This window comes from Cebus imitator, unplaced genomic scaffold (genome assembly GCF_001604975.1).
Source record: "Cebus imitator isolate Cc_AM_T3 unplaced genomic scaffold, Cebus_imitator-1.0 Scaffold101, whole genome shotgun sequence".
Lineage (NCBI taxonomy): Eukaryota > Metazoa > Chordata > Mammalia > Primates > Cebidae > Cebus > Cebus imitator.
The window spans coordinates 1,004,692-1,030,056 of NW_016107416.1; the positions used below are offsets into that span (position 1 = coordinate 1,004,692).

General features: G+C 43.2%; 1 protein-coding gene across 3 annotated transcripts in view; it reads right to left on the bottom strand.

The window, feature by feature from the left end:
- The window catches only part of NRG2 (neuregulin 2), a 187,295-nt gene that overhangs the window by 120,760 nt on the left and 41,170 nt on the right, over positions 1 to 25,365 (bottom strand). The gene's annotated exons all lie outside the window — the stretch shown is intronic.

Below are 25,365 nucleotides of genomic sequence, written 5' to 3' on the forward strand. Positions count from 1 at the left end.
AAAAAAAAAAAAAAAAAAAAAAAAAAAAAAAAAACCACAAAAAACCCTTTATCTGGAAGCTCAACTGGCATAATAAAAAATTTAATATAAACTAAATTTCTAATAACAAATAATTGATAAAATAAGTTATGGATGTATTCATATAATGAAATTCCACGTGACCTTGTAAAATGATGGCATAAAAACACAGCTGTTGTCACAGAAAGATGTTCCTTCCTCATATCCTCATATACTTCTTTTTTTTTGACACTGCACTCTGTTGCCCCGGCTGGAGTGCAGTGGCACAATCACAGCTCACTGCAGCTCAGCTGCACCTCCTGGGTTCAAATGATCCTCCCGTCTCAGCCTCATGAGTAGCTGGGACTACAGACATGTGCCAACACCCTTGGCTAATTTTTGTGTTTTTTTAGAGACGGGGTTTCTCCATGTTGCCCAGGCTGGTCTCGAATGCCTGAGCTCAAACGATCCCCCTGCCTCTGCCTCCCAGAGTGCTAGGATTACAGGTGTGAGCCACCACGTCCTGCTAACGTTCCTCTTATACTTTTATTTTATTTTGGCTTAAACAGCAAGTATTTATTTCTCACAATTCTGGAAGCCAAAAAGATCAAGATAAAGACACTGACAGACTCAGTGTCTGGTGAGGGCCCATGTCCTGGTTCACAGACAACTGTCGTGATTGCCCTCAGAAGGCGGCCCCACGTACTTTTAAATGAAAAATGGGGCAGGTTATGAAAGAGTAGGTATAGTGTGACCCCATTTTTAAAACAGTTTTTCTACACAGCAAAAGTCCTGGAAGAATGTCCTCCAGAATCTTTAGTTTCATTGCTCAGTAGTGAGATTATGAGTGTTCTTGTTTTCTTCTTTTTGATTACCCGTATCATCTAACTTTTCAAAATTCAATAGTTCTTGTGTAATTTTAAAATGTTTTTTTAAAAGCAAAACTAGGAGCCACTTACAATTCCTAGATACCCAGTCCTCCCTTGCCCTTTTTGCTCTGGAGGTAAGAGTGTTTCATTCAGGAAAAATAATCCCGTAACTTAAAAATATATACTCCCCAACCCCAAATGGTTTCATTCCAAATCCTCACTAGGATTCTCCTCCTCACCGACAAAACTACCACAAAAGGCTATAACACGACAAGGACCCAAGCTTTCCCCTTTTTCCTCTTCCCCTTCCTCCATTCCCAAGGGGAGTACCTCTGTCCCTGGCAAAATGGGAAAGGACTGTGCCTTGGAGGGCAGCAGGGTGCCCCAAAAGGCACAAGCCACACTGGTGACTTCGAGCCAGGGGAAAGGGAGAAGGCTGTGGTCTGGCAAAGAGGGGAGCTTGGGCTAAGTTGACAACATGTGAATGTGAGGATGAGCCGCCACCTAGACGACTGAATAGCAAGGTGTCAGGTCAGACATGTAGCAATCAGACACTCAACTAGAGTCATGATTTTTTTAAAAATATAATCTACCAATAGTTTTTTTTCTACCAGTGAGAGCCTACATCATTAAAAATGTAAGATTCTAGCCTCCTCTTCTTCCCTGGCTGTTACCGGCCCCTACTTCTCTTCTCCGCATAGATCAGAGGCCTCAGAAATGTCCTTGGAAATGTCCTCCACCCCAGCCTCAGGACCAACTGTTGTCAGCACCAAGGTTGAGGACAGCAACTCTCCAACCTGGCACATGCCTGTGGGGTGCTCCTACCTTTAGGGGGCCTCTGCTTCCAGTCCAAAGCTTGAGGCTACTTCCTTTCTAAATCCAGAGGGGGACAGGCCCACAGAATGGCCGCTTAGATTCAGTAAATGTTCCCTAGATGTGGAAAACCTATTTCCTGGTCTGTATGTGAGTCATGGGCCCCCTGTGTAGGCTGGCAGCTAACCTGCCCCTGGAAAAGAGGTTTCTTGAATGCTGATACACAAGCGCCACATGCGTGTGTTGTACATGTGTACTTGCCATGTGTATTACATGTGTACCAATGTGCAGGCCACCCCCAATAATATTGCAATGTCCGTGTACCTCTCCATCCTTACATCTCTTGGAACCACTCAGCCAATTCTAACTCCAGTCAGCAAAGGACTTAGAATCAAAATCAAGTCCAGCTTCTCTGGTGCAGTGCTTTCTAGTGAAAAGGGAAAAAAAAAGACCGGGTCTAAACACCTTACCCAGCACTTCATGATCAGACCCTTTTGCCTATTCTGCATGCCCCAGGGCCTCCGAGGCATAGGCGGGAGCCTTCTGCTACAGGAGCCAGCCCTGCTGTGTGGCCAGCCTGGCCTAGTCTGCCACCCTTACCCCAGTCCTACTTTTATGGAGGGGTAGCCTCAGTGCCCCTCCCTGAGCTTGATGTCTGGGACCCCAGCCTGACTGGTATATGGAGAGCCAGAGAGGGCAGACACAAAGCCATGTGCCCTGCAGGAGTAACCCTGTGGGCAGTCCTGCCTGCTTCCTTAGACAAGGAGGTGGCCCTACAGAGCCCAAGGGCCATCTGGGGAACATCAGGTGACAGCAAGGCAGGCTGGCTGGGGCAGTTAGGCTGGGCTGGGACTGTCCTGCCAAGGCTGCAGGCTTCCTTTGCAGCTGACAGTGAAGGACATGGTGAAGCTCAACAGATCACCGCCTCTACCTCCGCTTCAGTCCACCAGAAGAAAACCTTGTTTCCTGGGGCTGAACACACTTTTCAAAAATTGGAGCTGTCTAGATACTTAGGACTCCAATAGGGTAATAGACCTCAGAATAAAAGAAAGAATAACTTTTAGAGCTGAAATTGAAACTGATACATTATTCCAAGTCCTAAAAATGCTACCATTTATTAGGCATTTATTATGGGTTCAACTAGGCATTTTACCTAAATTATTACATTTAGTCTAACAACAACTCTGTGAGGCAGCTATCCCTATACTTTCCTTATGTGACAGATGTTGAAACAGAGACACAGAGAGGCTGAGACTTGTCCAAGGTCACCGACTCCTGAGAGGCAGGCTGGGTCTATGTGACTCTCGAGTCCATGCCCTTCAGTGCTCTGGGACACCCTCAACAATCCTGCTTTGGAATTCCTGACCAGTCAGGGTTATCAGAGCCTCCCCACCACTTTATATGAGGAGACAAATTCTTTCTATAAGGTTCATGTTCCTCAAAGAATGGGTTTCATTTGTGCTACAGAAAAAATATTGCTCATAATACCTTACCCAGAGGCTTGATTCCTGAAGTATTTAAAGGCAATAACCTCAAATGCAGAGCCAACAGTCTTAGGGCCTTAACTTGGTGGGGCAGCCACATGATTCAATCCTACATAATGAGTGATCTATTACACTGATCTGTAAAAGGGGCTAGTGAGGCCAAACAGGTGGGTTCATTCCCTGAGGTGCCAATGACTCACTGAGCTTGGGGAAGCAGAACCCACCTTCTTCCCAACTTTCCCACTGGTAGCCCCTAAATCCTCTGAGATAGAATCACTGGGTTGCAGAAAGTCAGAGGCAGAAGAGACCCCAGGGTCATTCATATAATCCTATCAGTTCACAGATGAGAAAGTTGAGGCTGAAGGAGGAGGTGCTAAAACACCACCAGTCTTCTGACAGGTTCTTATCTTTCCATAAGCTTAGACCCTAGGGGTAGGACCAGTGAGGTTATTACTTATGTGCATAATTCCCTCCTTCTGAGTAGGAGTCAGAGGATGAGAGAGAGAAAGAAAGCGAGATCGCGCCATTGCACTCCAGCCTGGGTAACAAGAGTGAAACTCCGTCTCAAAAAAAAAAAAGAAAGCATAAATGGTTAAGAGCACTCCATGGGAGCGAGAGAGCCCCCAGTTAAAGTGCCCACGTTGCTTCTGTGCAGCTCTGTGATCTGCCAAGTTACTTAATCTCTTTGTGTCTCACTTTCCTCTCCTGTGAAATTTAGATAATAATGGTGCCAACTCGAAGGACTAGTCTAAGAATTAATCAAACGAATGGATCGCACAGTGCCTGCCTCAATTACAAAGGAAGAGTGAGGAAATCCGAATACAGTATACACTTTAGTTCATAATACTATATTAATATTGGTTCACTAATTTTAACAAATGTACCACGCTAATGTAAGATGTTAATACTTCAGAACACTGGGTTGGGATATATGGAACTCTCTGGCCTATCTTCACAATTTTTCTATAAACTTAAAAGTTCTAAAATAATAAGTTTGGTAAAAAATGTAAAAAGGAGTTTAGTAGAAGTTGTCCTTGTTATAGAGGAGGATGATTATGAACCATGTCCCTAAGAATCCAGATACAGCCAGAAAGAATCAAGCGGCAAGTCAGCCAGCATTAATCCCTTAATGTTCAATCAACTCAAGTCTGCTCCGACTGCCAACCAGAAGTATCAATAGACGATGGGATTGACAGGCATCAGAGTATCAAAGAAAGACTACTAAGTCTGAAGTCAGATGGACACCTATGTTCAAATTCTAAATCTACCACTTCACCACTCTTTGATCACGAACAGAGCCCCTCACCTCCCTAGATCTCCTTTTCCTCCTTACCTGTGGGCTATTTCTCCCTGGTTAGACCACAGAGTTATCAGGCCAAAATGAGAGATGTGGTCGGCAGTCTCTAGGTCAGCCCCCTGAAAATCTCCATCTCCCGGGATTCTCGTTCTTATGTAATCTTCTCCCCTGAGTGTGGGTTGGACTTGATGTGCTTCTAACACATAGAATATGGTGACTGATGGGATGTCATGTCTCAGATTAGGGCATAAAAGGACTTGCTTCCATCTTGGATTGCTTGTCCCTGGGAAGCTAACTGTCACATTATAAGGGGACATTGTGGAGAACCTCATGTGAGAGCGCTTGGAAGCAGATCTTCCGAAGCCTGCCGACGACACATGAATGAACTTCGAAGTTGATCCTACAGTCCCAGCTGAGCAAGCTGAGCCTTAAGATGACTGCAGTCCTGGAGGACAGCTTGGCTGCAATGGCACGAGAGACTATGTACCAGAAGCACCCAGCTAAGTCACACCTGCATTCCTGATACACAGAAACTATGAGATATCAAATGTTTGTTGCTTTAAGTCTAAATTTTGAGATGATTTTGTAGGCAGTAATAAATAACTAAAGTAAGTTATTTATCACTTTAATAAATAAATAAAAATTTTCACATGTGTGAAAACTCTCTCTTGGAAACTAAGAAATTTGGTAATGCCAGAAACAAACCAAAACAAAGCAAAACGCTCAGGCTCACCAGATCCCATGGAAGACCCCTCCACTTTGTCACATCCCATGCCATTTCTGCTTATCACTGCCTCTTCCTTCCTCTTACTCCCTGGACATCCGGAGGCAGATGGGTTTGGTGTTGACAGCCATGAAATTCTCTCCCCACACTGGAAACAGCTCAGCAGTCCTGGGGGCTGGGGACACACAGGTGAGGCAGCCCAGCTCTCTCCTGACTCTTAAAAATGCAGGGGCCCTGCTTCAGATCAAACCAAACAGCTATCTCAATGCATATCCAGCCCCAGCTCTTTGGGAGATTTGTCTAATTCCCAGGATGTTCACTGCATCACCAATAATAATAATAATAATAATATCTTCACTGTACCTTGTTTTGTTCCTTCTAGGGCTGTCCTCAGGATATAGAGAACCTCTTGAAGTCAGAGTCCAAGCCTTAGACCCATAGGAATGTGCAGATAAATAAGCTCTATTCTCAGCCCAAGTCTGGTTTTGGTGTGTACTCTCCAAGACAGACACCCCATCCTCATGCCCGCCATTCCCCAGGCAGATATCCTTGAAGGTTGGGGGCAGGAAAATAATCTACCTTCCAAGAAGAGTCTAAGTCACCGACTGTCAAGAAGAGTCTAAGTCACCGACTGCCATTCAGCACTTCCAACCCCAGTGAGCTCGTAGGAGGAAAGAATGGAGAGAACTGTGTTCAGACAGGATGGGCTTCACCTGAACACCGGTACTAGTCTCTACAATCGGCTGGCTTCAATACAGAATTTTCCACCCAGTTTCCTTCCCTCTCTCTTCCTCTTACCACTACAAATCCTCCCCACAATTTTTTTCTGAGCTTGCTAGGCAGCTCTCTTTTCCCTGGGGAATCTCCCTCCCACTTTCCTGTCCCAAATGGCTGAAATCTATGCATCTCTTGACTTGATTACCCCCTACTAGGAGCTTGGTTGTGCAGAGAAGTGGTTTCTGTAAATGCTTCTCAGGGGGGCAGGCAGAAGGATGGAGACACTAGGCCTCAGCTCCTGGGGCGCAGCGTGGCTGTGAAGAGTTGGGAAAAGCATCAACAGTGGCAGCAGCTTCCTAAGAAGGGCTCCCTGTGGTGTGACTGATGCAGAGATGAGGGCCCAGAATAGAGCCAGCAGCATCTAGGCTGGGCTAGCTGTAGATGCTCCGAGGCCAGGCAGACGAGAGCTGTTGCTGAGCAGAGCGACTGCTCACACCCAGCACCAGCCTGAGCAAGCTGCTCATTTGGGACTGGGTGCTGCTCCCTTACCATCTGTGCCCCTCTGACATCCCCTTGTTCCAGAGATGGCTTGGAGCACTCTTCCCACTCGCAGGGCTGGAGTTCACAGGCAGGAAAATGCAGCCTCCTCACCCCACATGGCCACAGTGGGAAGGGCTGGCCTCCTGGTACCCATGGTCCTGGCCTGGGTCTCCCTCATGTGGAACTCTTAGGGAGCCTTAACACTTAACTCTGGCAGTGTTCGAGTCCTGCCTCTGGAAAGCATTCCATGTGGCTGTTTCCCTTCTCTTAACACAGGGAAGCTAATCCAGAGAGTCCTGTGCAGAACCAGGCTGAGGTTCTGGTTCTGTCCCAGGCACCGAAGCCCAAGGATTCCTTCAGGAATAAGGGAATGGTCTGAGGATAGGTCCCAGACCTCCATCTAAGGCTCCATGGTTCCAGGAGCACTGTGAGGAAGACCCAGTTCAGCATTGGAGGCTCCAGGCTGCCAGCAAAAAAGATTCTTGTCATGCTTTGCATGTCCATTTAATCTGGCTCTACCAGGCTGTGGGCTTTGTAGACAGAGGCTGGAGCCTGTTTAAGGCTATGCCCCAGCACAGAGCAAGCTCCCAGTGTCTGCCCTCCTCCCTTGAGACTGTTAACCTAGAGGGGATGCTGGACAGGAGGCATGGGAAAACAATGAAGAATGACAGTGGTCTCTAGGGGTGGTGCTGCAGAAAGAAGAGCCTGACAGCAATCTCCATCCAGGCTGTGCCAGCATAGAGCATGCTTGGAGTACATCTAGCTCTTAGAAAAGAACTTACATGGCTCAGGGGTTGAAGTGGCCTCACTGAGGGCAAAAAGGAATTAATTTGGTGGGAGTAAACAGCAAGGCATGGCTTCCCACACTTCCTCACTCTGGGGGTTCTTTCTACCCCCTATTTGCTGTAAAGTGAAGCCTAAACTCCTCTGCCTAGAATTCAAAGCAATCTACAATCTGGCTTCCTCCCCCGACCTGTTCCTGCGCTCCCAGCCACTCATCCTACAGCTCCCCTGCTCCATCCCGGGGCACTCCTGAGCCTCAGCACTGCCCAGGCACATTCCCTTCACTCCTAAGGCTGCTCCTTTCCACCTCTCTGCCCTCTTTACAGTGGATCCAAACCTCCAGAACGGTGACTGTGTCCTGGCCCCCATTCTCTGGGAAACCTGTTCTAATCACTTCAGCCCACACCAATCTCTGCCTTTTCTAAACTCCTACAGCACTCCCGGCTTGTACCACATGACTTGGTACATTTCCAGCAGCTCACATTGTTCATTAGTTGCTTTTCTTCAAGTCAATTAGAAGGGAAGAGCTATAAGAGAGCCAGCAGAGCGCCTCAGTCCTGGACAGAGTTTCCGGTTCTTTGAGAGTTGGAACCATGTTGGAATTGTTCTTCTGTCTCTTCTGCCTCAGGGCAGCTTAGAAAATGCCAGGAGTTATTTCTTTACAACTTTCAGGTGTTATCCTCCTCCCATTCCCCTGCAAGGTGTCCAGTGAGCAGGGGACAGATCCTTTGTGTAGTACTCTTAGCTGGCTGAGGAGCAGTCTTGCTCAGGGGCAGAGGAATGAATGAGGGAAAGTTTTATGACTTGCCTCCATCAGAAGCTGCCTTCATGGGGGTCCATGCCACACCCCTGCAGTTCCTCTCCTCTTGCTGTTTCCCTTTATCAGGCTTTATCAGCCCAGCTCCCAACTCCACCAGGCCAGGCCCTGATGTCTGGGGGATTAACCTCTCTGACAGGTCAGGACCACAGCTTCTGTTTATAATACTAGGTCTTTGGCTCTGGGAGCCTGGGAAGTGTTGCACATTCCTGTGGACAGAGAGGGGCCATTCACAAGATTCTCCTTCTTGATTGTCACAGTCACTCCCCTGGGGGTTAGCAGTTGGCTCAGAGGGACCCCCTTCCCTTCCCCATTTCCACAGCGCAGGATCCAGCCTATCTGAAGGTTTGGAGGAGAAGGTGGCTGTGAGTTTGATCAGACTAGCCACTAATAACTGCTTCACAAAGAGCTGAGTCCCAAGGCACCCAGTGTCAAATGAGAAAGATCTTTGTTTCTGGGGAGGTATCAGTCTCCTGCGTCTGAGAGTGGTCCCCAGGACAGAGCTGGCCCAAGACCAGGCCCAGCCTAAAGGGAAGACGGGCCCATCTGGATCTGCTCGTCTTCCAGGGCTTTTCCAGGCCCGACCTCTAACAAACTCCGTGTGCTATTTCTTGGCCTTATTTTTTTATTTTTATTATTTATTTATTTTTTTTTTTGAGACGGAGTTTCGCTGTTGTTACCCAGACTGGAGTGCAACGGCACGATCTCGGCTCACCGCAATCTCTGCCTCCTGGGTTCAAGCAATTCTCCTGCCTCAGCCTCCTGAGTAGCTGGGACTACAGGTGCGCACCACCATGCCCAGCTAATTTTTGTATTTTTAGTAGAGACGGGGTTTCACCATGTTGACCAGGATGGTCTCGATCTCTTGACCTCGTGATCCACGCGCCTTGGCCTCCCAAAGTGCTGGGATTACAGGCGTGAGCCACCACGCCCAGCCAGGCCTTATTTTTCTTTCAGTCCTTCAGATGCTTCCCTCCACTGCTCCTGGTTCTCCATTGTTTCCTTCCACTCCCAGCAGCCCTCAGTCTCATGATTAAGAGAAGGCAAAGAACAACCTTTGCTTATGTTGTTATACTTTCACAGACACACAATTTCATTAGATTTTCACAATATTCCTTTATGTCAGGTGGGTTAAGGACTAGTGTCCCTATTTTAATAGGTGGGGCTACAGAAGTCTGAGAAATAATGGGGCTTGCTTGTGTTATTCAGATATGTAGGGTATTGACTGGAACTGAGTTTCAGAACTTTGGCAAGAGCTTGTTTATTGATCCTTTTAAAAGGACACCTGTTGACACTCCCTGTTGTCTCATAATGAAATCTTTCTTACCATTAATGATTTGTTTTCCTAGTATAAGACAATTGCGAAAGAGAGAAATAGACACTAATTCAACTGCACTACCCTGCCGCCAGGAGCATGGAAACATTCGCCCTTCATTCACAGAAATGTTTCAAATGCAAGGAGTTATATTAATAATGAACGAATAGGTATTTGCCATAAGTCTCATCAATGCCTTGTACTTTACATATATTAAAATAATTAATTATATCAGCTTTACATTCTGGCCCAGTCATCTCAGTTCTATGAATTTCTTTTAAGGTAAGAGAGATAAACACAAAGATTTATACACAAGGCTGCTCAACATATCATTATTTACAATAATGAAATAACTTGGAAGCAACTTATAAACGGCCTACACTTGGGAATTTGTTAAATAAAGTTTGGTGCCTTCCAATGATGGAACATCAGCCATTAAAAATGAGGTTTCTGAAGAATGATTAAGGACATAAATGGTCACTGTCTAATATCAGGTGAGAAAAGCAGGATATGAAATTACATGAACATTAAGATCTAGTAAGGAGAAAAAATATATGCGTGAAAAAGTGATTTGTAAGGAAAATTTCCAAGACTTTATAAGAAGATATACTTCAGAATGGAGAGGTTGCAAATAATTTTTCTCTTTTTTCTGGGTTTTTCATATTCTTACAATGAGCATTTATTACCTTCTAAAATAAGAGAATATAACAAATGCTAATTTTTGCTAAATTCCTTTTTATTTCTCATAACAGCTACTGTCAATATTTAGGTCAGGGGAAGTTAGCCCATTTTACAGATGGCACAATAAACATAGAGAAGCTAAGTGATCGCTAAGGTCACAAAGTGATTTAGGATCAACATAAGAATCAGGGCCCAAGTGGCCTCAGACCCATTCTAACACCTCTTTTGCTTTGTGATACGGCCTCCACAGATGACTGCTTTTCTATTTCTTACTCATGGTTTACTTTCAGCCCAGATCCTTGCATAGCATAACACACTCACATCCACAGGCACATGTTCTTCAACCTTGTCTCGGGATGTGCCCACTTAGGGCCAAACACCTGGGAAGAGCAGACTTCAGGGCAGGGGATGGGAGATGTAGATGAATCAGAGTATTTCATTTCCCATAATCCCAGCACTTTGGGAGGCTGAGGCAGGTGGCTCACTTGAAACCAGGAGTTTGAGACCAGCCTGGCCAACCTGCTGAATCCCCATCTCTACTATAAATACAAAAATTAGCCAGGTGTAGTGGCACACACCTGTAATCCCAGCTGCTCAGGAGGCTGAGGCAGGAGAATTGCTTGAATCCTGGAGGCTACAGTGAGCCAAGGCTGCACCGCTACATTCTAGCCTGGGTGACAGAGTAAGACTCAGTCTCAAAAAAAGAAAAATAAGTATTTCATTTCCACCTCAAGGGCCCAAAAGAGTGCCAGGCAGTTGGTAGGAACTTATTAAATAGTTGCTGGCCTTTCTGCACGGGCTGTTCTAAGCACTGTACCTAGCGCAGCTGCCTTCTGACTTCCTGGGGAAGCCCAACCTTTGCTGCCCCTCCCCAAACAGGAACATCACCTCCTCTCCTCAGAACCCAACAAGTCAAACTTCCGAAGGCAGTGATTCAGAACGGTTTGGGGTTATTTAACTTCTGAGAATCTGATGAAAGCTACAGACCTTCCCCATAAAAATGCATGCAGGCTTATATCCACATATCCCTGTTCATAATTCAAAGAAGTTTACAGACCTTCCGAAGCTGACCATGGATCCCAGGCTTCCCAATCTCAGAGGACGGCTTGCCCAGGCAGTGTGAAAGCCAAGCCCCCTCCTCAGAGCTCTATCCAGAGTTGCTTCTTTCCTTGCCCTTTCAACTTACACCTTTCTGTTTCATTGAGCCCTAATTAGCTCCTCTCTGAGAGGTGAGTCAGGGCAATTATCCCCACTTCCCCCCAACTCCCAGTGACTGGGAGGAGAGGGGAAGTGACTTTCACAGAGTCATACAATGAGTCAGTGTGCAAGCCAAGACTAGATAGAATGTGGCATGTGGGGCTCCCAGGGCTATATTTAGGCCACAGGGAAGAGCTGCTTCTCACAGCGGGGTCTGGACATAGGCAGGGTATAAACATAGTCACATGTTTGCCCCAGCTCCAGGGTTAGTAGAAAGAACACAGAATCTGGAGCTTCATCACCCCAAGCACCCTCTTCTTGCATCTCCAAAATGCTCTCTGGAGCAACTCCATCTTTATACTGCACAAAAAGAAACTAAGGTAACGGGAAGGAATGAAAAATTCTGAATTTCTGGCGTTAGCCTAACATTTGTCCTTAGGACCACTGTAAACACAGGCAAAACTTCAGCCTGTCTACACGTCAGGTGTGGCCCCTGGGATATCCTCCTACACCCCAGGACCTTGCTCTAGAGGAAAGGGTCTTTGGCATAGTCAATGATATAAATTGGTGATCAGACTTCTTCTCTTATAAGGCACACACACACACGGTCTTTAAGATATAACTGTGACACAACTGGAGACCCTTACTCAATCAAGACCAGATAGAAAGAAGCAAAAAGAACCTAAACATAGGAGAGCTACTTTCTAGATGAGCAAGGAAAAATTTATCAAGTCATACTGATTGGTAACCACAACTCCTACCCACCCTCACTGACCATCTCAACCGCACACCTAAAAGGGCCCCAGGAATATTTCTGGAGTAACCCAATCCCTGCAGTGCTGTTCAGTAAACATTCTGTGCTGATGGAAAATATTCCATATCTGGGTTTTCCAATATGGTAGCCACTAGCACATGTGGCTCTTGAGCACTTGAAATGTGATTAGTGTAACTGGAGAATGGAATTTTTCCATCTTATTTATTTTGATTGATTTAAATTCCAATTTAGATTGCTTCCTGTGGCTGGTGGCTACTGTATTGGACAGCACAGCTTTAGAGGCTCTGAGGGGACATAAACTTCAGTAATTAATTAATTCTTTTATGTGCCTGCTTAACCTTTCCAAATTGACTCAGAAAAAAATCCCAGGTTTGTTAGAAATCCCCAAAGGCTCTTTAAGGGTGGGAAGCAGCCAGAGTCTGAGTGGAAGACTCCGGTCAGGAAAAAAGGGAAGAGGTCTCTTTCATCCATATGCTAAGAAGCCTTTCCTAAGAAAAAGGATATTATGCCACCTCACATCCTGACTCATGCTCCAGGAAAGGACCCAAGACAGGGGTCCTGTGCTTTAAGGTTGCCCACTGCAGGAAGCAGGGAAGTAAATGCTCTCTCTAAATAGGAAGAGTCCAGCCAGAGAGTGCTGAGCAACCACACATACATCAGTCTAGGAGAAATTCACTAGAAAGACCTACCTATCTTCTACTGCCAATGAGACTGTACTTAAATACAGAACTCTGAATAGAGAAAAGGACAGGTCAATACTCCCTGGTGGATATTACCTCACACCAGTGGGAGCTAAACTGGTACCATCTTTCCTTTCAGGAAGCTAACTTGGTGATACTTATCAAAAGCCTTATTTAATGCACACTTCCTTCGTTATAACAACTTCATTTCTGCAGGTTGATTTCAAGAAATTCATTCAAGGTACATATCTATTAGAATGGCCGAAGTCCAGAACATGAGAACGCCAAATGCTGGTGAGGATGTGGAGCAGCAGGAACTCTTGTTCATTGCTGGTGGGAATGCAAAAGGGCACAGCCACTCTGGGAGATAGTTTGACAGTTTCTTACAAAACTAAACATACTCTTACTATACAATCCAGCAATTGAGCTCTCCGATATTTACCCAAAGGAGTTGAAGACTTACGTCCATACAAAAACATGCACACGGATGTTTATAGCATCTTTAATGATTGCCAAAACCTGAAAGCAACCGAGTTGTCCTGCATTAGAGGAATGAATAAACAGTGGTACACCCAGTAAATGAAATATTCAGTGCTAAAAAGAAAAAAGCTATCAAGCCATGAAAAGACATGGAAGAAACTTAAATCCATATTGCTAAGTGAAAGAAGTCAATCTGAGAAGTTTACATATTAAACGATTCCAACTGTATCACATTCTGGAAAAGGCAAAAACATGCAGAGAGTAACAGGATCAGTAGTTGCCAGAGGTTGGGACAAGGGAAGGATGAATAGGTGGAGCACAGATTTTCAGGGCAGTGAAAATACTCTATATGATACTATAATGAATAGATGTCCTTATACAGGTGTCCAAACTCATAGAAGGTACATCACCAAGAATGAACCCTAATGTAAGGTATAGACTTTGGGTGATAATGCTGGTCAGTGCAGGTTTATCAGTTGTAATGTATGTACCACTGTGGTGGGGGATGTCGTAAGTAGGAGGCTGAGCATATGTGAGGGCAGAGGCCATATGGGAAATCTCTGTACCTTCCTTTCAATTTGGCTCTGAGCCTAAAATTGCTCTAAAAAAGTCTTAAATATAATAAAATTGGACCCTATTTCACACCATAAGGAAGAAAGACATTAATTGAATTTGTATGAAGATTAAGGTACAAGGATGTTCACTATAGACCTTTTATTGGAGCAACAAACACTGTAAGCAGCCTAGATGTACCATAAAAGCAGACTGTTAAATTATGGAAACTTTGTAAAATAGAATATTCCTTGCCTCCCACTTCTAAGTCATCAGAGTAAGTTCTCCATTACCTCCAAAATAGACTCTGATTCTGTTCATTACTCTCCATCTCAATGGCCACCATTTGAGAACAATGCTCCACCCTCCTTCATCTGGATGTTAAAACACCCTCCTAACTGGTCATTCTGCTCCAGCTTCTACTCCATTGATACATTCTTCACATAGCAGTCAGAGCTGCCTACTTGCTGACTGGCTAGCTAGCTAACCATTTGTTTAAAGTATTAAAAGCACTCGTAAACCTACCACCAAAAGTAAAAGCTAGGATCTTGACAATCACCTGCATCTAACCATTTGGCCTCTACCCATGCCATGTCCTAACTCCTCCCATGCCAGGCGGCCATCAACCTGAATCCTCACTACCTTGCTTTCCTTTTTATACAGTGTTATTGCATCTGTAAGAATTCCTAAATATACATATTTTTTAAGTTTTTAATTTAATAAAATGAATATCATGTGTCATGTAATAATTTTGCACTTAGTGGTATTTGTTAAAATTCATGCATACTGTTGCATGTCACCACAGTTCATTCATTCAAACAGCTGTGTAATATTCCACTGTGGACTAAGTTTATTCAGCCTCTTGTTGGTGGGCATCAAAGGTCTTTTCCTAGGTTTTTATTATTGTGAATGATGCTGTCATGAACATTGTGGTCCATGTCTCTTATTGTGTATGTGAAAGAATTTTTGTTGGATATATATCTAGGAGTGGAATTCTGCATTTTAGGGTATGTAAATGTCAAACTTTGTTTGCCAAACTGTTCACCAATTTACATTCCCACTAGCAATATTTCATTTTATTTTGAGACGGAGTCTCCCTCTTGTTACCCAGGCTGGAGTGCAGTGGCGTGATCTCAGCTCACTATAACAACCTCCACCTCCTGGGCTCACGTGATTGTCCTACTTCAGCCTCCCAAGTAGCTGGGATTATAGGGGCAAACTACTATGTCAAACTAATTTTTGTATTTTTATAGAGATTAGGTTTCTCCATGTTGCCCAGGCTGGTCTCAAACTCCTGGGCTTAAATGATCCAACCGACTTGGTCTACCAAAGTGCTGGGATTACAAGCATAAGCCACTGTGCTCAGCACCCACTAGCAATTTTGAAGAAATCCTATGGATCTTCCTTCTTTCCAACACAGGTATTATCAAACTTTTAAAGTTTGCCAATCAAATGGGTGCTAAAAGTTATCTAATTATATTCTTATTTCACATCTCCCTGATCACTAATGATGTTAAACATCTCTTCATAGTTTTATTTAAGTGTTTCTTTTTCTGTGAAATGCTTATTGGCCGGTTTTTTAAAAATTGGGTTGTTCGCACTTTTCTTATTAATTTGTAGAGTTACTTTTTGTGTATTCCTAACACTAGTCTTTCGCAGGTCGTGTGTATTGCAAAGACCTTTATCCAGTCTGTAAATTATCTTTTCGCTTTCTTTAAGGTGTCTTTTGGTATATAATAATTCTCAATATTAATATGGTCAAATGTATTCATTTTTCCCTTGTAGTCAATATTTTTGTGTCTTGTTTAAAAATACTTCCCTACTCAATTTATGAAAGATAATCACCTATATTTCCTACTAAGAATTTTTAAGTTATGGAGTATTTTTTACATTTCAATTTATTATTATTAATATAATTATTATTTGAGACAGAGTTTCACTCTGTCCCCCAGGCTGGAGGGCAGTGGCATGATCTCGGCTCACTACAACCTCCACCTGCTGGATTCAAGTGATTCTTCTGCCTCAGTCTTCTTGAGGAGCTGGGATTGCAGGTGTGTGCCACCAAGCCCACCTAATTTTTGTATTTTTAGTAGAGAAGAGGTTTCACCATTTTGGCCAGGCTGGTCTCAAACTCCTGACCTCCAGTGATCTGCCTACCTCAGCCTCCCAAAGTGCTGGGATTATAGGCATGAGCCACCAGGCTGACCCACATTTCCATTCTTAAACCATCTGGAGTTGACTTTTTGTATAGGATGTGAGCGGGGATCCAGTTTCACATTTTGCATTTGATTTTTTTCCCAGTTCCATGAACTATATTATTCTTTATTTCCCTACTGATTTGACATTCTACTTCTGTCATGTACAGAAGTTCCCTATCTATGTGAGCCTGTTTCTGAGCTTTCTAATACATTTTATTGGTCAATTTGTTTTTCCTTGTGCCAAAACCACATTGTCTCAATTACTGTAAGTTCATAGTAAGTCCTGATATTTGGTAAGGCAAATCTTCTCTTTCTACTTTTCTTTTTTCAGCATTTTAAGATCCCTATCAGGCAACATAAAAACCTGTAGGTCAAATAGGGGAGAACTGGAGAATTGCCATCTTTATTATATTAAATTCTCCTATTTATGAATGTGTTATTTCCCTTAATTTATTTAGTACTCCCTTAATATCTCTTAATGAAATTGCATATTTTTTAAAGGAAAAGACGTGCAATGTTTATTAGATTTATTTTTAATATTTTATTTTCTCTGGTAGTGTTTTAAATGTGTCTTCTCTTTAATTATGTTTTTTAGCTTGCCGTTGGTAAATAGAACATAAATTACTGTTATATATTCATCTTACACAAAGCTAACTGACTAAATTCTCCTATTACTGTGCTAATAATTTATCTATGTATTGTTTTGGGTTTTTTATGGAAATAATAACAAATAATGCCAAAATGACCATTTTATTTCCTCCCTTCTCATTCTTTTGTCTCTCATTTCTTTTTCTTGTCTTTTTGCACTGATGATATGGGGATGTTTGTTTCATTCCTGGTTTTAAACTGACTACTTCTAACATGTCTCTATTAGAAAGATGTTTGTTCTAGTATTTTTACAGTTGCTCTTATTTGGTTAGACGTTCCCATCATTCCATTTATCATGAATAATTGTTAATTTAAAAAACACGTTTTCATAGCTAAAATAACAAAAATGTAGAAAACAGGCTAAAAATAGAACTTAATTATTCTAAGCCAAACACCTTTGTACCACTGCCCATGAAAGGAGACAAATCAACCTTCCCAAAAGCCTTGCATGTGTCCCTTCCTAGCTCTAAGCCCCTCCTTCCTCCTACCCAAGAGTAAATGCTCTGTTGGCTTTGTGGTCATCACCTCCTTAGTGTTTTTTTCATAATTCTGTCAACCAACCATGAATCCCTAAACACCACGGTTTGGTTTTGCCCGATTTTTAGTATGTCTTTTGGCTCTCTTTCCATCTGTAGGTTGTTCCTCCATCTTTTTTTTCTTCTTGAAACCCTTTTGGTAAAGACACCAGATCATTTGTTGTATGGCATTTTCCTCTGTTGTGTGTTGATTTTTATACAAGGTTTTGAATATAATGCCATGATTATATTATTGCGTGGTGTGTGTGTGGTGGGGAGGGGAGGTTCTCTCTTTTAATTTGTTAATGAGGTAAATTACCTTTGTGGAGAACAATATTCCTAAAACAAAGCAGATCATGTCATTTCCCTCTAATGGCTTCTCATTGACATTAGCATAAAATCCAAAGTTTTGACCATGGGCTATGAGGCCCACAAGAGCCCCACAGAAAGTCTCATCTACATCTACCTCTCTGATTTAATATACAATTTCCCTCTTCCTCACTGCGTTTTAGCCAAAGTGGCTTTCTTATGATTTCTCAAACATGCCAAGTTCATTCTCAAGCTTTGGCTATTAGCTATTCTTTCTTCCTGGAATGCTTTTTCCTAATCTTTTTTCTTTTTCTTTTAAATTTTTCTTTCTTTTTCCTCAGAACATGCCACTTTAGTTTTTTGCTAATCTTTACATGGGAGCTCCCTAGTATCATTAAAGACTTAGCTCAAAATTTCCTTCCTCAAAAGACCTTTCTGGACCATCCAATCTAAAATGGTCAGCCTCACCTCATTGTTTTAATAATCCTTATCAGTATCTGGAATTATCCATTTATTTATTTGATTTTCATCTTGGCCCAGCCCATAGCTAAGCTTTATGCAAGTTTTATTCATTGCTTTATTCATAATCCCTAAATTGGCCTGGGACAGTATAGGTCCTCAATAAATATTTATTATATCAAAATTATATTACAGGAAGTTATCTATGGACAGGTAAAGATATTCAAACCATGTTAAGCTGATAAAAGGAGTATGCATCAGTGATGTGATTTTATCTTTGTTAAAAAAAAAAATACACCTGTGTGTGTGTCTGAATCTGTATAGTCAAATATCTGAAAGGACAGAAGCCAAAGGTTAAGAGCAGTCATCACTATGATTGGCATTTATGTTATTTTACTTGTCTGGCTTTTCTGTCTTTTTACTTCTCTGACAGGCACATAGTGTGTTTACTATATAAAGAAGTAACCTTATTATAATGAAAGAACAATTTATTTCATTTAAAAAAATGTAGGATTTATTTGAAAGAACACAGATTCCCCAAATAGCTCAGGAACTCATTTACATCAGCATATGTAATTATCAACAACACATAGTAAGTATATGCCTATTTCTATCCTGGGTGTCACAAGAATGATACCTGCATTTATTTAGTCACTTTATTCTGCCTTCTTCCAAAACAAGAAATTGTTGTGGCTCATAAGAAGGTTGTTCTCATTTCATCTATTTAGGGACATGAGACACATAAATACAAGGGCAAACTCTTATTTGAGAATTGCAAACTCTCCATATTTGGCAGCTGTGTCTTATCCAGCTTTGTATTGCTCTAGAACCTACCAATGGCTTACCTGGAACACTGGTGCTTACTGAAAGCTAGTGGAATTAAACAGTTCAGCATATGTAATATCACAACATGGTTCTGGATAAAATGCCAACTAAATTGAAATGGGGAGTTGTTATTTAATGGGTATAGACTTTCAGTTTTGCAAGATAAAGTTCTGAAGATCTGTTGCACAACAATATAAACACACAACACTACTGAATTGCATACTTAGAAACAGTTAAGATGGTGAATTTTGTGTTATGCGCTCTTTACTATCACTTTTTAAAATGCCAAATAAAGTGGTATAGACTGGTACAGATGATAGTGCTAAAAGAGTTGAGCTCCTACATCTGGCATTTCTGTAGGTGATGGGGAGGAAGGCAGCAAATCACACTGCCACGTGTGTGCCTATGCAACAATTTTGCATGTTCTTCAAATGTACCCCAAAACCTAAAATGCAATAAAATAAATGGGGGGGAAAAAAAAGAAGTACATTCTGTGTCATACAACCAAAAATATGTCTACTTTTATACTTTATAATTTTCACCTAATGTGTTAAGTAACTAAATACTGTTTGTTTGCTTTTATATTACTGTTAGAATCTAAGAAAAATCATATTTTTTAAAAATAAAATTTGACCAGATTTAAAAAAAAAAAAAAAAGAGTTGAGCTCAGGAGAAATCACTGTGCATTTAGAGGTCTGGGTAGACTTCACGAGGAAGGACTGAGCTGGCCTTGAAAGAAGAGAAGTGGGTTTCACAAAAGGAAGGAGGGTGATTCAATCAAAGAGGGGTATGCAGAAGCTGGCGTGCAAAAGTATTTGGGGTCAATGAAAGGATGGATTGGCTCTGATGAACTACAGGGGCTTTAAGCTGAGGAGATGGAAGGAGGTTGTGAAGGGGGGTTGGGTCAGAATGTGAAAGGCCTTGGAGGTCAAACTGAAGCATCTGAACTTCAGCTTAGAGGCAATGAGGAGAGATAAAAGGTTTTAGCTTTGGGAAATGTGTGATAAAAGGGGTACTTTTCAAAAACACTAATTAGCATTCAAATTGTAATATAGTACACATTAACCTCAAACCTGCTGAAAGGGAAGGAAAAGGATGCACCCAAACCTTCTAAAGTGACATTCAGATGACAGCTATTGCTGAGACAGACAGAGTCTAGACCAAATAGGTCATCTGAATAAGCTTTTCAGGGAACAGAGACCCTGCCCCCCACCACTAATGCAAAAAGATGAATTCTGTCACTCTTGTCTCATAACCTTTTCCCAGAGAGGCTCAGAATGGCAAAAGCACCTTTTTCTTCCTGGCACTCTAATTAGGTAGACAGTGGGCAGCAGTGATTTCCTGACTAAAATGCAAAGTATGAAGAAAGTGGATTTAAAAAAAAAAAAATAGAGCTGCCACAGATGCAGACAGGCATTTCAGCCCCAGATGCTGCATGCCTGGGAAATATGCAGGTTCCCACGACTAGAAGGAAGAAGTACCTAGAGGCTTCCTCCCAGGCATTGCTCTTCAGACCAGGAGACGGCAGGCTCCCCAGTACCTTCTGTCTCAAGCAAGCCAACTTGTCTTCAGAAACTGAGGACCAGAGTGAGCTGTGGGCAATATTTCCCACAAAATAAGGGACATGTGACTCCACTGGACCTGTCCACCTACAGGTATTATGGAGCATTCCAAATCTCTTATTGAAAAAAAGGAGGATTGGGCACGGTGGCTCACACCTCTAAGTCCAACATTTTGGGAGGTCGAGGGAGGATCTATGGAGACCAGGAGGAGTTCAAGGCCAACCTGGGCAACACAGCAAGACCCTATTTCTACAGAATTAAAAATGAGGCATCATGGTGGCCTGTGCTTGTATTCTTAGCTACTCCGGAGGCTGAAATAGGAGAATGGCTCGAGACAAGGAATTTGACACTACAGCGAGCTATGATCACACAATTGCACTCCAGCCAGAGCAAGACCCTGTCTCTAAAAAAAAAAAAGAAAAAAGAAAGAAAAGAAGAGAAAACATCAGAAAGTTATCTATTTATTTATTTAATCCTCAAATAAGTATGCAGAGAAGGATATTTTACTTACAAGAACGTGCACGTAGCAAAAATTAGAAAATTAGTAAGCAAAAAGAAGATTTTAAGAAGACATGTTTTAGTTTGTTACTACGTTAACAAATATAAATGGACTTATACTGTACATACTATTTTGGAACCTGATTTTTTTCAATGAACAACCTATTGTGAATATTCTTTGATGCTGATAAACTTTTCCATAAATGATGTATGACAACTACAAAATATTCTACAATATGGGGAATATGGGAGGCTATAGTCTAGTTAACCAATGCCTCATCACTGGATACTTAGGCTGTTCTCAGTCTTTGGTTATTACAAAAAATACTATAATGAACATCTAGGAACAAAATTACCTTGTCCCAGGATCCTTACATTGTTGTCATTGTTGAATGTGCAATAAAGTCTCACCACAAAGAGAGAGAGTCATAAACCTGTTGTAAAGAAAGCACGTCCCTTCAGGGACCTGACTGAAATCTCATTTCTCCCAAGAAGGCTTCTCTTGACAAGATCAATCCAAAGTGCTTTCTCTCTCTCTCAAGTACTCTGATGCCCTGCTTAGCAGGCCTGCCTTTCCTTTGGCACTCAAAACCTGTCTAGTGTGTTCTTTGCCATATGTGCCCCTCGTCTCTCGAAGTATACCATAAGAGCCTTGAAGGCAGAGATCACATCAATTACCTCTTTTAGTCCCAAAATGATGGCACATGTAATTAGCTCTCAAGTATTTGTTACCTTATTTCATTTAAAAGCTTGAGGGGGTGGCCAGGTGTGGTGGCTCATGCCTATAATCCCAGCACTCTGGGAAGCTGAGGGGAAGCAGATTACTTGAGTCCAGGGGTTCAAGACCAGCCTGGGCAACATAGTGAAACCCTGTCTCTACTAAAAATATAAAAAATTAGCGGGGCATGATGGCACAAGCCTGTAGTCCCAGCTACTCAGGAAGCTGAAGTGGGAGGATCACCTGAGCCTGGGAGGTCGAGGCTGCAGTGAGCCAAGATCGCACCTCTGCACACCAGCCTGGGCAACCAGAATGAGACCCTGTGTCATACACAAAATAAATAAAAATAAATAATAGAAATAAAAGAAAAGCTTGAAGGGAACATGGAGGAGAAATCCTCCAATTTTAATTAGGACTTATGGGTAGTCATTGGGAATGAGGAACTAGAAAATAAACCCACCCTTCCTTTACCCATCCAGAGGCACTGCTAAAGCTCAGCACTCAGCCTTTGACCCAGCTCTTTGGCCCTAAACAATAGAAGTTCTGACTATAACTCAAAGAGCAGCAGGAATACCTGGAATGATCTTATGAAGACCATCTGATACATGGTCTGCCAGGGCTGGCTCTAAGGGGTTAAGTAGTAAGCTGCCTCTATCTCCAAACAGTACTTTACATGCTCTTTAGTGCAAGAGGGAAGAACAATGGTCAACAATACAGGTCTGCCCCCAAAGGTTAAGGGAAGACACCACTGTCTAATCCTAGACCAAGGATAGACAGGGCAGAGCTGACTCTGCTGTATGGGGCATCATCTGCCAAACAGCAGAAATAGAAACAAGCCCCCAGAGCCAAGGGCTCAGGAGTCATTGAGGACACCCTCACTTAGCCCTCGACTGGCCCTAGAATGAAGCAGATTCCTGGGAACAGCCAGCATACGAATCCTGCTTATCAAGAACTTCCAAGCCTGCTGCCTACAGGCTAAGGTCTATTACAGATGGATAGGGTCCCTCTCCATGGAGCCTGGAATTGAGGGAGGGCCATGGGCCAGGGTCCAGCAGGTGAGGAGCCAGTTGCCCTGAGGACTGCCCCTCCAGGTAAATTAGGAAGCTTTTGTTAAATACTTGCTCTGCTTAGACCTGGGCTAAGAGCAGTGGGGGATGGGGGGCCTGAGTCCTCTCTTCACAGAGTTATAATCTGGCTAGAAGTCCAAAGTGAGAGATAGAACAGGAACAAAAATATTCTGTTTCTATGTTGGTGGGAAGGGGTGGGGGTGGAAGTGGGGAGTCAAAAGTCAAAGACTCTAGACTGGAAGTCAAAAGGCCTTGGTTCTAGCTCTCTCTGTCACCAGTGAAAAATGACACCACCTTGGGTAAATCATTTAACTTCTTTGGGCCTTTAGTTTCTACCCTGGAAAGAAGCAAGACCAGCCCCAATACTGCCCACAGAACATTGTTCTGAAGAAAACCCCAGAGGGCTGCAAAAATGCCTCTACTATGGTCAACATTTGTATATCCAGACCAACCAAAAGCCAAGAAAGCCGGGAGGGCCGGCCATGTGACCATCTCAGGCATACTCTGGAAGCCTGTGTTCCCATCTACTGGCAGATCAACCCCAGACCAAAGCCACATAGGATCTGCTCCACTTCCAAACTGGGACCTAATCTAGCCATGGGGCTGCAGCTGAAGATAGCCGGCCTCACCCCTTCTGCTCTTCTCATTCCCTTGAATTCTCCAAGTTTGGTCTCTATTGGTGACGTGAATAGAAGTACAGAGCTCAGAGTCACCCAAAGTAGAGAATCTCAATGCTCAAGAGGCCCAATGCTTGCTCCTGACAAGTCTGAAAGAATTATGAGCTTAGTGTTATGAGTCAGAATGTTCCAGTTGGCTGAAAACAAACACACACACACACACACACACACACACACACACACACACACACTCTCTATCATCCAAGGCAAAGAACTATACTTTGTTAAACACTTGCTCTGGCTAGACCTGGGAAGACTAGAGAATTATAGGAATAGGGGAAGATAGGAAGAGGAGTTAAGACAAGGGAATGAATTTGCTCAAATAAATGAAACCAAGAAGGCTTCTAAATTGCCTAGATTACAGCAGAAGCCTCTGATCCCTGCATCACAGGCCCTTGGCCCACCTCCTCTTTCAGCACAGCTGTCCTATGCGAGTTCAGATCCACTTCCTGCTTGAAGGTCACACCTCAAACACACAACCTTCTAGGACCTTCACTGGCTAAGGTCAAGGCTCAGCCAGTGGGGGACAGAAGCTAGCTGAAGTCCCTCATCCTCTAAGCAGACAACTCCATGAGGCATTCTGTGTAGTTCTCATGAAGCTCTGGTGGAATTGAGTCCCCACTGCATGCAGTAGGAACCTTAATAATACACCCTAACAGCAGCTTATCCTCTATCCCTGCCTCATTCCCCTCATGCTGTTCCCTCATTTCTGCTTCCTGAAATTACCTCTCAAACTATCTGTATTCAATTCTTGCATCAGATTCTGCTTTCTGGTGAATCCAACCTAAAATATCAGTAGAGAATCTGGTGCTTACAAACTGGTTGGAGGTTCTATGGTGACATAGCATCTTTTTTCAAGGGATGCCAAGTTGCTCTGAAAAGTTTTCTCCTCAATGCACCAGGCTCCTCATTAATCCACCAGGTACAGTTACTCAACTCAATGGCAAACCTGGCCTGCATTGCCCTATCTAGCAAGCCTCATGGAATGAAAGAAGGGACCAGATGTTCTCTATTTGTACTTGGTAGCACTTTGGAATCACTGCTCAAGAGGAACGATTACAATACAGCTTCAGTCTCATTTTCCCCACTGTGCTCTGTCCCATGCTGTCCTCCAAATCCATCAATCCCTCCTGGAAGAACAGTCTTTACAAGGAGCATCGTTTCACTTTTGAAAGAGAAGGAGAATCACAGGAGAGAAATTAACCAAGGAGAATCACAGGAGGGAAATTATCCAGACTACATGGGAAATATACTCTGGGTGAGAACACTTCAGTGCTGAGGGTGGGTGCCCCAATCTATAACCACCTAGAGGGAGCCTGTGGAAATATGTCATGCATGTGTGACACACACAAACACACATACCCGGGGGGGAAAAGCAGGAAGAAACATCAGATTATTAGCCAGAGCTCTTGTTAAGAGATGGGATTATGGGTTATTTTTATTCTTTTCTTTATACTGTCATTCATTTTCTGGAATGAATGTGTAATACTCTTAGGTTTTTAATTACAAAAAAATCAACATTTGTCTCTTCTATGCTATGATATCCACAGAGCCCTAAAAATGACCTATAAACGCCCACAGATCAAGTTAATGGGGTCATCTGGGACAATAGCACAATCTAGATCTTGTATCTGGAGGTTCTCGGACAAGGTATGTGGGAACACAAAATATCATTATTAGGCATCTTCTCCCTTATAACTTGGTCTTTCAGAGGCAGTGAAGCACAGAACTACAAGTCAATTGCCTACACACCTCTGTGTCTGGACTCTGGTATTTATCAGTACCACCCTTCCCTTCATTGAGCTTCTGCACTACCCTTCCAGTTTCCCCTGCCCAAGAGGCATGGAGGACCAGGCTTAGCACTCTGGGTACCCCAGGGACTTAGGCATCCTGCCGAACAGGGAGAGAACTGAAGGGCAGCAGTTGGTGAGCCAGGGAGCCCCTGAACCTAGCCAGTTGTTAAGTAGGCGTGAGAACCCATCAGCTGGAAACACTGAAGGCGGGCAGGCAGGCGGAATGATTCTGGGTGAAGGAACATTGTAAATGTTGCCACCCAAAATAGAGCGGAGCTGAACTTGGCTCCTAGGCATTGCAAGCCTCCTTCCTGCTCTCTGTCGGCTCCCTTCGGAGCCCTTGAAAAGGCACCACACCTCCTCCTGCTGCAGCCA